The 16,874-nt window shown below is 42.6% G+C and overlaps 1 protein-coding gene across 14 annotated transcripts in view; it reads right to left on the reverse strand.

Moving 5' to 3' along the window:
• Pkp4 (plakophilin 4) overlaps window positions 1-15,655 on the reverse strand; it is a 208,669-nt gene extending 193,014 nt beyond the window's left edge. For 13 of the 14 annotated variants that reach the window (XM_051184651.1, XM_051184653.1, XM_051184648.1 and 10 more), the window contains exon 1: window positions 15,516-15,655. The gene's annotated coding sequence lies outside the window, so the exon portion shown is untranslated. Of the gene's footprint in view, window positions 1-14,633; window positions 14,785-15,515 lie in introns of those variants that run through there. The other variant, XM_051184641.1, reaches the window with a different exon arrangement.
• Window positions 15,656-16,874: the final 1,219 nt, after the last annotated feature.

The following is a 16,874-nucleotide window of genomic DNA, read 5'->3' on the forward strand; positions in this document are numbered from 1 at the left end:
CTGGAACGTCAGGATTAAAGAGAAAAAACAAGAGGAAACGAAGTTCCGCATACTAAATGAACTGTGTGGGGTACCTTGTTCTGTAGATAACAGCTTCCATGTGTGCTGAGTAGTGTTTTCATCTTGATTTCAAAAGTTAAGCTTCAAATTAGAGACAGGACAATAATTTCCTCCTCCTTTTGTCCCCAGAATCTCTCGTAGTTTTTAACCAAAGCTCCTTGAAGGCAAGGGCGCTGCCATTTTTCTGTCCCTGCAGGTCTCAGCACAGAGGCCTGTACTGTGGTGGGAAGCAAGAAACCGGAAAACTCAAGGCTTGCTACACTGTAATCAGTAATGACAGTGGAGAAAGAAGGCTGGAGAGAGTCCTGGGGTTAAGTAAGAGCACCTGACACCACCACCACCACCCCCCCCCCCCCCCCCGCAAAGGATGCAGGCTCTATGTCCAGCACCCACATGAGCTCACACCCATCTGTAACTCCAGTTCTAGGACATCCAATGCTCTCTTCTGACCTTCATGGGTGTCAGGCAAGCACATGGCACATAGAAACACGTACATATAAAATTAAAAAGAAAACAAAAGTGTTCTGAAAGGCCCAATGCTCACTTGCTTTTATCATTTCCAAGCCATTGTAACACCAATGACACCCTTTTCCCACACCTAGCAATGGGCTGTAAAAATCAATGGTTATTGGCTACAATTGACAGAATTTACTGAAAGTGCCAAAGGGTCAATCTAAAAAAAGAAAAAACAAAAAACATAAAAAGCTTGACACTGGAGGCTAGAGATTTGGCTCAGTGCTTAAGAGCACTGATTGCTCTTCCAAAGGACTCAGGTTCAATTCCCAGCACCCACATGGCACCTCACAAATGTCTGTAACTGCAGCTCCAAGTGATTTGATACCCTCAAATGCAGATAAAACATTAATGCACAAAATAACAATAAGTTACATTTAAAAACTTGGTATCAATGAAAACAAGTATAACACATTACATTTTCTTGTACATCCATAATTTGCTTCCCAATTCACTACTTCATTTGGAGTAAGGATATGTGTATTTGGCCTCTGCCCCCAAGTTCTAGGCACAGAACTTCTAGAATTCTTGTTGATTTTTCTGAGTCAGACAGATGACGGAAGGGAACATCTTTTGCTGTCTTCCATCATGGTCCCTCAGTCATGGCAAAGAGCTTCGAAGTCCCAGAATTAGTGTCTGTGATAATGTGTCCTGGAACTACAAGTCTGTTACCTTGCTTAGTTCAACAAGCATCTATACTTTTACAATTTACTTGTAACTGGCCCCATTTCCTGGGTATGCCACTTGCAACAGAACTTTCTGCAAGGCATACCTATGTAAGGCTTCCAATCTGGCTAGTATGAGTACAGGACCACATTTTCCATTTAAATAGCGCAGAAGGCCAGTGGCACCATATGGAACAGCACAAGGTGGTAGCTTCAAAAACACATATTTTTTTTTCTTTTTTAAAATTAAATTTTCAATAAATAAATGTGTTTGTGTTATGGTTTATAGCTTTAACTCTTTGATATGAGACAGTACAGTATAAAAATAAAAAGTAACCTGGAGAAGCAAACCCTGCTTATGTTGTAACTATCTGTCATGGGGGGTCTTTAAAAAACCTCATCATACACCAAAGCTGACACATAACGCATACTTAGCAAATCCAAGGATGAAGGGGAGGCCATGCTTTTGAGTCCATCTCAATCAGGTGCTGATCTTGCCCTCCAGACAGCACTATTTCTCCAGCCACCTCAACTCTTGGGATGGAAAATGTGACAGACAGAAACCAAGTCCCCCCCCCCCCCCGCAACACATTCTATTTGAAGGAAACAGCCAAAAGAAGGGAAAACCAACAGAAATCAAAGTCCAATATGTTAACAAAATGATCATGGGAGGAAAGCCTGGAAACAAGAAAAAAAAAGAATAAAGTGATGGCTCAGTAGGTGGAGGTGCTGGCCCAAGCCTGAAGACTTGAGTTCTATCCGTAAGACAAACAGAAGAGGTGGGACTGGAATAAGGTGTTGAAGGATTGAGAATTTGTGTACACTTGGCGAGAAGTGGGAAACAGTAAGTAGGAAAGAAGGTTCAAGATCAGAGTTTTGAGCCAGGTGTGATGGTGCACAACTTTAATCCCAGCACGAGGGAAGCAGAGGTCAGTGGATCTCTGTGACTTTCAGGCCAGCGTGGTCTATATAGTGAGTTCTAGCACAGCCAGGGCTACATAGAGAGACTTTTGTCTCAAACAAGATTGGATTTTTGACAATGAAGGTCCTTAAATGATCCTTCAGGGCAATCAATGAAGAGATACAGGAGCCAGAGAAAAGAGCAGTCTCTGAGGGTGTAAACAAAGTCTTAATTATTCATCGCTCACAGCAAGCATCTGGGGCTTACTAAGTGTTGGGAAATATTGCTGGATGAGAGAATTACAGTGATGCCTGTGACACAGCTCTGACCCAGTGAGGCCAACAGAGTAGCCAGGAAACAGCAAAGAAAACAAGGACAACACCATGTGACTGATATTCATAACAGAGCTGGGCACACGGTGTGGACAAGACCAGAAGAAAGTATTACATCTGGAGCAGCGTAGGAAGGGCCAGGAAAGGTGTCATGTTGGCCTGACCATTGAAAGGGGATGAAAATAGATTACACTCAACAAACGTAGAAAACGGAACATTTTTTTTAAAAAAGCAGAACATTAAAGGAATATAGTATATAGCTATAATTTAGGATTGCTTATACAGTCAATGTATGTCTTTTCAGATCTGATTTCAGAAGGCTGAAATGCTAATAAGGAACATTTTTAAATGAACAGAAGCAAAATAGAAAAAGAATAAAACCAGCTAAGTAATATGTATGATGTTACTTTAAATTATGAAATAAACATGTTTGACATCAAGGTAGAAAAACATTAAGAAAAATTAATCAGATTAACATAACAACCATGAAGACTTTATTTAGGCCAGAAATGTCTTCAGCATTTTTCTCTAGCAGAAAGTGTACACAATAACCATACAAAACAATGGGAGGGGAGAGGCAACAGAAACAATACTTTATAAAATGTTTCAGGAAAACGGAAGAGTACCACCCAGCCTTAAAGACAACCGAGGTCATTCCAAACATACATCTTCATTTTACAACCACACTGGTCAGGCCTACTAGCCTGGTGCATGAAAATGTCTTCCTTCCTTCCTTCCTTCCTTCCTTCCTTCCTTCCTTCCTTCTTCCTTTCTTTTCTCTCCCTCTATGTATGTACGTATGTGTGTGTGCATGTTTGTGTGTGCATGCGGGTGTGCACATTTGTAAGTGTTGGAGCCCACAGCCTCCAGTGTCATCCTACAGGCACTTTCCCCACTGACTTTGAGGCAGGGTCTCTGAGTGGCCTGGAGCTCACGGAGAAGGCTGAGCTCCCAAGGCTCTAACCCAGGTCTTCATGCTGACAAGGCCTCAATTTACTGACTGGGCCCTCCCTGCACTCTCTATTTTATAAGATTAGGCATCATCACATATACTACAATTCTGAAAGAGTTAAAATTAACAATTACATTTAAAAATATAATATTGTTATAGGAAATTAAATGCAGCTGCTCTCTAAAATAATACACAATACAACAGAACCAACCAAACAACCATGAAGCCAAGCAACTATGAATCTTGCTTAAAACCAATTGATGGCATTGTGATAAAACACAACCCACTCACAGGAAATAAATTTACAAAATAATAGTAAAAGACATAATTTTATAAACAAGTGCCTTTTTAATTTTCCAAAAGTATAAATTTAACTTTTAAAAACCTTTCATCTTAACTTACCAAAACATCAGAGCTAGTATGTATGTTGTCTCATATAGTTGAGTGTATAACTCTAGAGAGAAAAATTCAAAAATATATAATTTGATGAGATGCATGTAATTTCAGACTTTTTCTCAGCTAATACAAACTTGTTAGCACAAAAACATAAGTACAAATATCAACAGGGCTGAAGCTATAACTCATGGGCAGAGTGCTTGCCTAGCATACTCCAGGCCAGAAAGAAAGGAAGAGGGAATTCTGAGAGATCATCATTCTGAGAGATCATCCTGTAAACACCATCTATGACATGTGGCTTATATTTGCAGTAAATTAGAACCTGCAAGTGAATAGCTTAACAAGCCCCACATTCATATCATGGTATACTGTTAAATGGAACAGAATATTGCTGAATGCATCAATCTGAATGAATCTCCGAAGAATTATAAGTGGGAAACAATCCAAAATTAAATGCCAATATACCTGACTTATAGTAACTTTTTTTTTTTTTTTTTACTTTTTATTTCATTTACACTGGTGTTTTGCCTGCATGTTATGTCTATGTGAGGGTGTGAGATCTTGGAGTTATAGACAGCTGTGAGTTGCCATGTGGGTAATAGGAATTGAGAACCCAGGTGCTTTGGAAGACCAGTCAGTGTTCTTAACCACTGAGCCTTCTCTCCGGCCCCACAATAACATTCTTAACATGACAAAAACGAGAGAAGTGAAAGCAGCCAGGTATTAAGGGGGGTGGCACAGATGTGGGAGTAACATGAGAGACTCTATAGTGACGGGAGTGTTTGGTGTCCTGACTGGATCTATGTCAGCACTGCACTACAGTTTACCAATGCTAGGCACTGAGGGAACCTGGGTAAAAGCTGTATCAGATCTTTCTGTGTTATTTCTCATAAATAGATGTAAATTCACAGTCATCTCACAACTGAAATTTCAATTAAGGGTTGGGGAGATGGTTCTGTTAGCTTAAATGCCCAGAACCCAAAGGGAAAACAAAACAAAAAACACGATGCAGCAGGAGCCTCTGCAATCGCAGTGTGCCTCCGGGAAGACAGGAAATGGGCACAGCACAATTCCCAGAAGCTCACAGGCCTGGCAAAACGATGACAGAGACATCCTGTCAAACAAGGTGGAAGACCAGCCAAAACCTGAGGGTGCCCTCTGACCCACCCCACATACAGTATGTTTTTTCTCAATTTAATGAAAAGTATACTTGAGCTGGGTGGTGATGCAGGCTAGTTACCAGCATTACAGAGGGCAAGACAGGAGAATATCAAGTTCAAGATTGGCAAGGGCTGTGCATCAAGACCTTGTAACAATAGTAATTAGGGGAAGAGATGCCAAACAGTGGTGGTAGTGGTTTACAACTTTAATCCCAGCACTCAGGAGGGAGAACTAGGCAGATCTCTGAGTTCTAGGCCAGCCTGATCTATAGAGTCCAGTACAGCCAGGACTACACAGAGATACATCCGGTCTTGGAAGAAAGAGAAAGTGGAGGGGGAGGAACTTATTGAAACTTTATTACATCAAACACTCAAGGAAAGACAGTAAGATGTATAAGAATGTTTCTAAGGACACTATTAAAGGTTTGGCCTGAACCCATAGAAACTGCTGACCTGAACAAGGGGAGTTCATGGACTCCAGTCTGGTAGCTGGGAAACCAGCATAGGACCAACGCAGATTCCCTGAATGTGGTGAGGACTGGAAAGTCTATGGGACCTCTCGTAGAAGATTGGTATTATCCCAAGTGTACAAATGGACTTTGGGAGCCCATTCCACATAGAGGGATACTCCCTCAGCTTAGACGTATGGGGGAGAGCCTGGACCCTGCTCCAAATGATATATATGACTTTGAAGACTCCCCATGGAAGGCAGAAAGAAAGCAGAAAGGGGATGGGGTAGGGGTTTGTGGGGGTAACAAGGGAGGGTGGGAGGGTGTGGGAACTGGGGTTGACATGTAAAACAAGCTTGTTTCTAATTTAAATTTTAAAAATTATTTATATATGCATATATATACATATATACATACACACAGCGCACACACACACATATATATGTGTATGTATATATACACACACATAAATACATGTTTGGTCTGATTTACTTTACAAGATCAAAACAAGATTTGTAGATTCTCATTTGATTTGCATAATTCAGTGTCAATAATACTCTTAGGATTTAATAACATTTTCCCTTCTAAAAACTCTGAACTTTATATGTGTTTTTATCTTCAATACTTTAGTTACACACTAACATAGGTATTACAGATTGAGCACTCCTTATCTAAAGATCTGAAATTAAGTACTCCAAACTGAAACGTTTGAGTATGATATTAGCACCCTAAACGTCCTAAGTTAGAGAGCTGGAGAAATGGTACAACAGTTAAGAGAATCGCTGCTCTTGTAGAGACTTGGGTTCATTTCCCAGCACCCACACTGGGTGGGTCAACCACTTGTAACTCCAGTCCAGGGGATCCATCTCCCACTTCTGGACTCGAAAAGCATCTGTACACCTTTAATACACATACATACACTCAGGCATACACATACAAATAAAATGAGTAAATTTTTTTAAGTTCTAAGTTTCAAGACACATTGCACATGTGTGTGACGTTGTCAAAGAATAAATTAAAAATATTCTTAATAATTTTTAAAAGTTGCAGATTTTGGAACAATTTTTAGTTTGCATTTTCAGGTGGGGTGGGTGACTAGTAAAGTCTACTCAGATATTACAAATTAAATGAGTAGCTCTGAAATCTAAACATTTCTGGTCCTAAGCATTTCAGTTAAGATACACAACCTATACTAAGTCACAAGAGACAAGCTATCAAGTTTGCTTAGTATCAAATTTCCAAAATCTGAACAAGCTGGTCCTGGCACCTGACAGAGGCCTACTGATAGTTTCAGAAAGAGTACTATATCTCTGTAGTTATAATCCAAACAATTAGGGTTACATGGAGATGAATCAATCTGTTTGAATCTAATTAATTCCATAACCAGAATATGACAAATGAATTCTTTATCTAGTAAATGGCTAGAAAAAAAATTTTTGAAGAAGGAAAAAAATTAAGGGTTTCATTGAAGCACCATGAGCTATAAACACAGGTCTCAGACCAGTTGACCAAAACCACATGAAACAGAAGGAATTGTTGAAAAGTGTAGGTAAGTAATGTTTCATAACTCTCATTCGTTTGTTCTTCATCCCGTAGGGTTCAAGATTAGTCACAGAAAGACCTGAATCCTTGCTACTGAATAGTTTAAGGGGAAAGAACCATTTGCCCACAAACTGATATATACCCACTGGATGCCACAATAGGTGATTTACAGTTTTAATTAATCTATTGAAAATTGTTTCTTAAATTCAGATGAATTTTTTGGTAAACTGACAACATGATAGATTTCAGATTGACATAATTTTATCTGCAAAGAGCTGAGCTGGACATTTTAGCAGCAAAGTTCTTTTTCATCAGTCTCAAATTAATAGCTGTTCTTATAAAGTCCAGGTAATGTTTCTGACTCCTTACTGTTGTATTAAAATGGTCTCTTGCTGCCTATTCAGTCGATGACAATAACTAGAAATTTTCCATCAGTGCTTGAATCTAAGATTCAATGAGACTATTTATTATAGCAGACATCTTGGGAGGCTTTAAATCACTCTTTTATTTGTACAATGGAAAAGACTATTATTAATAGCAAGTTCAAACTTATAAAGATTTATAAATTGCAAACAAGATGAAAGAAAACAAAAAACACACTAAATGGGTTTTTTTTTTTTCCAGAAAATAAGAACTTACTAAATGGCAAGTCTTGAGTCATCAATTACTGTCACAATTATGGTATTTTCATTATGGTTAATTATTTTCCAGAAGCTATTGAGTACATTGTTTCAAGAGCAATAATCAGATTCATGATGGCAGCCTGTTCTGATGTCACTATCTTATTGCTGGAAGGGAGTGCCTTTTGGTTTTAAATCTTTTATTAAAAATATAGTCAATGACAGTGGCCAACACATCTGACCCTCTAGATTTGGATAGTTTATTAAGTAATAAACATGTAATCAAGCAGAAGTAAAAGCTAAATTCTAGTCATTTTACAGTTCATCCTTAACACTGATCAAACAATTGTACATGTCTGTTTACAAACCAAAACTTCTAGGTTTGATTCATGTGTGTTACCTTCCCCAACCATGCTATAAAACTTGTGAAGGATTCCTAAAGACAGATTCCACACAACCAGGACACTCCCTTCAGATGCCACTCCCAAGGCCTAGCAGAATCTCACACAGCAGACAACTAACGGGTGCTGGCCAAGAAAAAAAGAAAACAATCACTTTCAATGAAAAGTACCTTTTTGAATATGAGTTATCCCAATTGTAATAACAATATCCCAGAGACGGTAGGGCTCCAACAAATATCTGAACCATCAATTGCCTACAGTCTCCTTACCTTAGATCTCTGGCTGTGCAAAGGGTTAAAAAGTTACCTCTACCTCACCTTTGGCTCCTGCATGGTCAAGAGTACAAGCATCAGAAAACAAGGTTCTCTTCATTGCAAAGTAATTATTTTTAATGTTTTCTGTAAAGGTACAGACACCAAATTGCCTGTCCAAATGTTTACTTCAGTTATGACACTAAGAATTCATTTAGTAGTGCATATATTACTGCATTATTCATTTTGCCCTTTGAAAATAACACATTAAGGAAGATGACCAGCTTCAATGCATATGTATGAATGTATGTATGTATGTATGTATGTATGTATGTATGTATGTATCTCAGTTCTCTAGTCTCCATCCCCAACCCACCACACCTTTGTAAGAAAGGGAACAGGACATGGGATAAGCTCTCTCCATTAATTTTTTTCTTCTTTCTGAAGAATACAAGACTAAGTAAGGCCAGCCAGTTGAAATCCACCTTAATTTCTGAGTGTTGATAAGCAGGATATACAGTAAGGGTTAAGAGTTGAGTTTAAGGAGTCCACATTGTATGAAATATGGAACCCTATGATCATGAAGTGTTCACAGAAAGTATCTTTTCAGAGGAACAATTGTATGTCCTGACTGTTGAATTTCCTTGAGGACTAATCGAACCATCCAAGCAAATAATAAGAGAGACTTCCTCATGCCAGCAAGATTAATTCACTCTAGCTACTACCCTTTGTTCCCCTAAGCTTCTAATACATGTCTGAAAATTCAGTCTTGAAGCTCCAATGTTCATGGGGGACTGGTGGTTAACAAATGAGTCCTCAAGGGCAGGGCTATGACAACACAGTGTGCAGCATCCTAAGAGCCCACTGCACAGCTCCTGCTGGCTGCCACTTTGCTGAGCCTCTAAAGCCTCTTTCACTCTATACATCACATACGCCACACAAAACATGCAATCCTAGATTCACATACTCTGAACACCTGTGACACCAGGAGCTGAGAATGGCAGGTACACAACTTCAATTTTGCCCCTTTATTCCAAAGGATAAATTGTAATATAATAAATTCTTAAGAAGACAGCACCTTCTTGCTGAGGAAAGGAATGCAACAGAAAGAAAATGCTTAATGCTCTAAGAGCTGTGAAAATAAGTAGCAGAAGTACTCAAGAGACCACAGTCCAACTCCCTACTTTTCATGAATAAAGAATACTAACGCCCAGGGAGTTGGTGACTAGCTCAAGGGACATACTTGCCTGCTGGCAGAGCCACAACCAGAACTACAGTCTGCATAAGTTATCTTTCCAATTTTTTTAGTAGTTTACTTTCCCCCAATCTACTTTATGTCCATAGTCACTTGGCTACAACACTGAGGCCAGTCACTCATTTGGTCTACATACAGGAGATGCTACATACCATGAGAAGAAAAATAACGCCTATTTATGTGCTGAGCCAGGCCCTATTGTATAGACTTCATATGCATTAGCATATTTAATCCTCACAATCACCATGAAGTGAGTACTTAGAGCACTCCACTTGACAGATGACCAAAACTAGACCAAAAGATTAACTGTAGAGCCACACTGAATGACCTGTGGCTGCTAGTGATGGTGCATCGCTTGGCGGCACTTTCAAGAGCATCACTCACTGTCAAGCACTACAGTTATCCTTGAACTAGCTGTGGGTTGTGGGTGAGATCTTGGAAACATTTATGACTTACCCACTCTTTTCAATTCTCTAAATACTACTGAAAAACAAAAATCAAATGCTAACAAACAAAATAAAACAAAAACACCAAAACTCAAGCCACCTGCCAGCTGACTACAGTCAATGCCCAAACTTACATAGTAGAACATGAGAAACAATTCCTTCAAGATACCCCTTGACATGTGCCATGGCACAATTCAGTATCCCTACAACCACCCCCCCACACACACACAAAATTTGTAATTAACATGAAAGAAATTTCAGTATTTGGGAGGCAGAGGCAGGCAGATGTCTGTGAATTTGAGGCCATTCTGATGTACATAGTGAGTTCAAGAACAGCCAGAAGCTCACAGTGAGACTCTGTTACAGGGGTGGGGAGCCAGACAGCTGGTGGGTAGCTTTTATCTCATTATTCTGAAGACGGGAGGACTGCCTGAAGCTTGAGTCCAGCCTGAACTATACATTGAGTTCCAGGCCAGCCTAGGCATCAGTGTAAAACCCCAACTCAGAAAAACAAAAAATTCCCAAAATGGAACCCCGACTTGCCTGTTGCTAAGATTTGGGATATGAAGGGAAACAAGATGATCTGTATGCATACTTAGGAAACTTGAAGCTTGGATTGTTAGTATTCAAGGAGGAGAGTGGCTCCCAAATGTTAAGGAGTTTGTCAAGGTGATAAAGTTTAATGTCATTCTGCCCCCTAATTTATAGCTCTGGAGTTTGGAATATAAGAACGAGCACATGATTGGAGAGATGGACATGTCCCATCCATCTAATGTTTCAAAGTTTGTTAGGTGCACTGTTGAGTTTCTATGAAAAACTGAATTCCAAGTTCCAAGACAGGACCCCAACCCAATGTACTTGGATAGCCCCAGTTCAACTACAACCACACATTAACACAACAGCATTTTATGACAAAATACATACAACTCTAAATTCTATCCAGACACTAGGCACCACATCTATACTCTAGGTAAATGGCCTTAGTCCCTTAAAAGGGCTTCCCCTCCACCAACCAGATAATTGTGATGGTATTGGTAGCATGTGGTCACTGGGAACCCAGATTTGGGAAACAGGGTCCCTGTCTACCATATCAGCAGTCACTGAATTCATAAGTCAAACAGAAGCTAACGGTACTGGCTAGTCTTATTTCAACTTGACACACAATGTAGAGTCATTTGAAAGGAGGGACCCACAATTGAGAACATGCCTCCATAATGTCTGTCTGTAAGATATTTTCTTAACTCGTGATTGATGGTGAGGTAGAGCTGCCCATTGTGGATGGTGCCATCCTTGAGCTGGTAGTTCAGGGTTCTATAAGAAAGGAGGTTGAGCAAGCCAGGGGTAGCAAGCCATGGGCTCTGCATCAGCTGCTACCTCCAGGTTCCTGCCCTATTTGAGTTCCTGTCCTGACTTCCTTAGATCATGAAAAGCAATATGGAAGTATAAGTCAAATCAACTCTTTCCTCCCCAACTTGTTTTTTGGTCATGGTGATTTGCTGCAGCAACAGAAACCCTACTAACAGTAGAAATCATTCACACTGTGGCTGCCGCAGAAAGAATTACTGTCTCCTCTGCTTTCCTTCCACATACTCCACTGACAGCACTGAGCTCTGTGACAGCTATCTGTACAACCTCATCTGTCCAAACAGGCACTTTTCAGTACATGAAAACGCTTCATATGATATGACTAGGGGTTCTGAGACTACCATATCTTACAAAGTTTATACCATTTAAACCTTATAATCCAGCCTCTGTTGACAATTTATCATCAGCCATGAATCATTATGAATCCCATAATAAAACTATGTTATCAAGGCTATGAATAATAGAATGATCAACAATGTGGCCAACATTTATTAGTACGTCAGGTAAAAAGAAATCTAAGCTATAGAAGAAAAAAAGGAAAAAAAGAAAAAAAAGGAAAACAAGTTAGCCAACGTATGCATATGTGAAGCAGTTCTAGGTGTAACTGAGGAGTACCTTCTTGTTATACACCCCCAACTTAGTCACTGTAACATGGTCCCAAAAGATTAAGTAATTACACTGAATTATTAAGTGGCAATATGAGAAGCACTTCAGTGCTGTGAGACCATCACACACAGACAGAGCTGTAGGTCTTGGCATCTCCAGGCCTGATTCCCTTACTTGGATTCTCGCTCCTGGCAATAAAGATGGCCAGCTGATGACTAGAGCATTACTCCTTGAACCTACATGAAGCTTGATATAGTTCTCCCTTTCTTGTGTACACTATCAGTGGTTAAAGTTTGGCTATGAGACAGTCATTTAATCCTCCAAACACTTCTAGTCCAATGGTGCTCTGTTTCAGAGCCATCTTCACCTTCCCTGCAGAAAGGTGCTATAGCTGATAGTCCATATGGGAGAAGGAATCATCCCAGAAAACTTTATGCAACTTTCCAAAGTGACATACAACGCTGTGGATGTTTATATTCTAGAACAACCCTACAGCAAACTCCATTTTTCATCAACTAAAAAAGAAAGTTGTTTTCCACTTTACACTTAAGCAAGGAATTACTTCTCAAAGTAAATTTAAAAACATTACAATACATACCACTCTCAAAATGACTTTGAAAGGAGTCAGGTACCGGTCAGAATTTGCCAGGTGGCTGGCATTATTCCAGCTATGAAAATCTATTTAAATAGATGTCTGGATAACTAACAAGGGGTGGGGGTGGGAGGAGAGGTTTGCTTAAAAGATGACAACAACTACATGTTTTTAAAGTCAATTTAAGCAGTTTAAAATTTTTAAATTTATTTTGACAATTTGTAGAGAAAAGAAATAAAGCTGCAGCTATGATTTAATGCAGACTTAATCTAAATACTCAGGTTTTTATTAAATTGAAATTGGTAGTGGGTTCTTTATATTATGTCAGATCCATTAATGGGATTACCTTGGTTTATGTAGCCTGTAAAAGCAGCAACAATGTGTATGACTTTCTCTCTAGCTCAATGGCAGCTGCTGCCTTCTTTCAGGCTTGCCATCATTTCTCTGCTATTCTATCTACCTCCGAATACATCCCTCCCATTTCAGAGTCTTCCCTATGGCATTTACATGCCAAATACAGCACCTTCTCCTTATATAATAGAAGGTGAAGACTTTGGCCATGACAGTTTGATATTCCCAATCACAGACCATGAGCCCACCTTCTCTTTAAGTCTTCCTAACACAGGATATATTTCCAACTGAAACCTTGCTTTTATCTTAAGCAGGTAAAACTTATCTGCTCATATACATTCTGTATATTTGAACAACATTTTCCATTTCTGATACATCAGAGAAACTAAATTCCCTTTTACATTTTGGGGAGCAAGAGCAGGGAATGGTTTGGGGCAGCAGAATCTAACTGTCCCTTTAATTTTTCAATCTTGAAGTCAAATTAAACAAGCAAGAGTTAAATTGTTATAATGTTACATAATAAAAGTTTCCTGTAGGCACTTAACAAACACTTCCCAAAATCCTCCACATTGTTACTGTAGGCAAATTAAACCTCCAAATTAGAAGGCTCACTGATTACAGACATACCTGAAAAACAATGTAGCAACTAGAAGACACAACCTTTCATTTCATCTCCCTTGGGTCTTAACTAAAATGCCTGCAGACTTTTCAATGCCCTTGATGCAGGCAAAGTAGGGGTTGGAAGACTGGAGACTGGTTGGACAATTGACTTATTTTACTGAATCAGATATCAAAATAACCGAATGCAGAAGGTTTTCCTGGTACCTGCAACCTTCAAAGCAAACAGTGTGGAATGAAAGTACACGGGGCATGCTTAGAAACAGCCAGAAACACTTCGTCAGGCTTTCACGTTGCCATTTTTCACAACTGTTTCTCAGGTAGCAGAAATGAAGATGCTTTCATGCACTATACTCCAACTAAAAAGGGATGAATTCTACTTTCTCAAAAACAAAATCTTAACCGCAGTTCTGGGAAATCACATGTCAAAATTTTGCCTATCTGTGTTAACTGACCAAAAAATGTATACTAGCCATTATTAATTTTATACATATTTACCAATCTTTAAGTTATAGGAGTGTGGTTTTTATTCAGTGAAACTCGGTGACAAAGAGAAAAATGACCCCTTCCACTAATAAATTACATCTTGAAATATACATGACTGTGATGTCCCCAGGTTACTTGCAGTGGTAACTTACACGCCCCGAATTTCACTGTACCAGACAGTTCTATCTGTCCCATCGCTGGCCAAACACTGCTGCTCTGTTTCTATTCATTATGTATTATACGAGGCCTAAACACAGCCCAGTATGACGAGGGAAAATATTCAGATCCTTACGACAGCAGTGATGCATTCAAGATTTCTCACAGTACAGCCCGGACCTGGAGCACTAAAAGGCATTTTCTGATGCAGCTAAAATATGTTGGCTGCAAGCTCGTCACTCAAGAACATTCGGTCCTGTCTCTGCGGGTATTCAGAAAAATCCTAGTTAAAAAAAAAAAATTCGCTATCCAAACCTTGCAAAACCAAACTTGCCAAGAATCTTGTGCAACGATCAATAACCTTGGCTACACTGACACTCAAATTCACGGTCCTGGAGACCAATGCTGCAAAAACCCAGAACCATAGCTGGAACCCCAGGAAACTACCGGGCTCCCCTCTCCACCGCCCTCTGCTGCAGGAAGAGAAGCGGAGGCAGGGGAGTGAACGAGGCTCACCAGCTCTGAAGATGCTCCGTGACCTCTGGCTGCGCGGGGGAAAGCGGGGCTGGGAAGGCTCTAGTGCGGCCGCAGCCCGTGCGGACTCTGTCCCTGGTGCATTCCTTGCATTCCAGCACAATCTGTCGCCAGCCTACGAGCTGGCAGCGTGCGTCGCCCGTTGGGCACACACACACACACACACCTGCCTATCACGGCGCCCGGAGCAACCGCGGCGTCTCCACTGCCTGCGCTCCCGGAGTGTCACACTCAGCCACCTCACCGCTGAATCCCGGCCCCGCCGCTGGTCCCCTCGTTCCCCAAGGAGCTGGAGGGGACAGGTACCCCTGATCCTCCAATGGGTGCAGCAGCCCCGCTCCAACTCCTGGCAGCGCGAGGAGGCAGGGCTGTGCGGGAGGGCGGCCCGTAGCCTTGGGGCTGGAGCGCCCGCGAGGGAGGAGCGTGCGGTTTGCTGCCGCGAGCTGGAAGCCCTGAACCCGCCGGGCGGTCTCCACAAGCACCAGGTCGGCTCCAAGGGCCAGGGCGATATGCGGGGCGAGCGTGGGAGGCAGCGGTAAGCGGTTGCTTGAGGAACGAGGGACGGACTTACAGACGGCCGGTCCCCGACGCGACGGCGCGGGAGCCGAGGGGCTCAAGTTCGGGAAGCGGTGGCGCGGTGCCGGAGGAGAAGTGGCCGCACCGAGCCGTGCGGTGCAAAGTTGTGCGCCGCCGGGGGGAGGGGAGAGGCGAGCGGGATGGCGGAGCACGCGGCGGGGACAGAGCGACCCGGGCCAGGGAGCCGCGGGGGGCGCCCGGCCGTCGCCAGGTCCCGGCTCGGCGCGCTCAGGGCAGCTCGCTCGCGCCCCCGAGCCCCGCGCCCTCCCGCCAGCGCCGCGCACTTACTTTCCAGCTCAGGCGGAGATCATCGTCGCTCCAGGAACCAGGGACATCCGTGCCGGAGGGTCGCCGCTGCGGCACCGGAGCAAACTGGCCAAAGTGCGGCAACCGCGCCGCTGCCCGCCCCTCCCTCCCCACCCGCCCCCTCCCCCGAAGAGGCTCTCCCACCACCCCGGTGGCGGCGGCAGCTCCGCTCTACCCCGTGCCCATAGTGCCGCCGCCGCGGCCAGCGTCCACGCGCACTCAGCCCCGGAGCCACTCAGACTGCTCGGAGGCCGCCGCCCCGCCGCCAGCCCGCCCGCCCGGCCAGTCCCGGCACCCGGGAACGTCAGCACGCCGCCGTCCCCAGACAGGCTGCGCGCCCGCCCCATTGGGCGGAAGGACAGGGCCGGCCCTCCCCATTGGCCCGGCCCTCATATTGAACGAGCCAATGGGAGCTGCGGTTTCAGGTCGCCATGGAGACCGATGCTGTTAAGAGCGAGAGGGCCAGGAGAAGGTGGGGAGTGAAGATGAAGGTGTCTGTGGCCTCCGGCGCGGGAGGGGGCGGGGGGGAGAGGTATTAGGGGATTCCCGAGCTAGGGCTCTGAAATCGGGCGGGTCTTGCTTTTGACTGTTGCCAAGACTGTGCATGGTAGGGCTTGTCCCTGGCGTCAAAGGCAGAAACAACTGAGCCCCTGGACTTCTGCTTTGCATTGAGAGTTCAGGAGTGGGCGTTTCATTTTTTTCCTGCGTCTGGGGAGCCTGCAAGGCTGTATGCCCTTTGACCTTTGACATCTGTGCAGCCCGGTGAGTTCCTCTCCATTCCTTAAACCTCGGCTTCTTCTTGACGTCACAGGGTCACTTGAATTCTTCCAACCACTCCCCCTTCCCTGAGCAGGATATTTCAGCGGATTTTTTGGTTCTTCTATCCTATAAACCCCCCCCCAAGGTAAACAGGATTTCTTTCTTACGCGAGGTATTTTGGTAAAGAAACTGGATGGGATTGTGCCAAGGATCAGCCCACAACAGAATGAGTTAGTTCTCTGCTTTCCGAAGCAGCAAGTCACTGGTCTCTCCCATCCCTCTTGTTCTGTGTGCTTTCTGCACTGAGCTTGGCAGGTGCAAGATCTTTCCAGTATTTCACGGGCTGGAGCAGTGCCAGATTCAATCCTGATGATTTTGCAAAAGCAAAGAAGAAATAGATTACAAGTGATAGATTTTTTTTCTTTTTGCTTTCTGACTATTTTCTAAATTATTTCTAAAGTTGATAAAGAAATGTTGAATTGGGACATGGTATCAGTACTCGCCCAAAAACCTTGACCTTTAGTAACGAGTGTTCTACTTCCACTTAAATCATTTTGTGCTAGTTTGCGTGTACTAATTATT

Source organism: Phodopus roborovskii, unplaced genomic scaffold (assembly GCF_943737965.1).
Source record: "Phodopus roborovskii unplaced genomic scaffold, PHOROB, whole genome shotgun sequence".
Classification (NCBI taxonomy): Eukaryota; Metazoa; Chordata; class Mammalia; order Rodentia; family Cricetidae; genus Phodopus; species Phodopus roborovskii.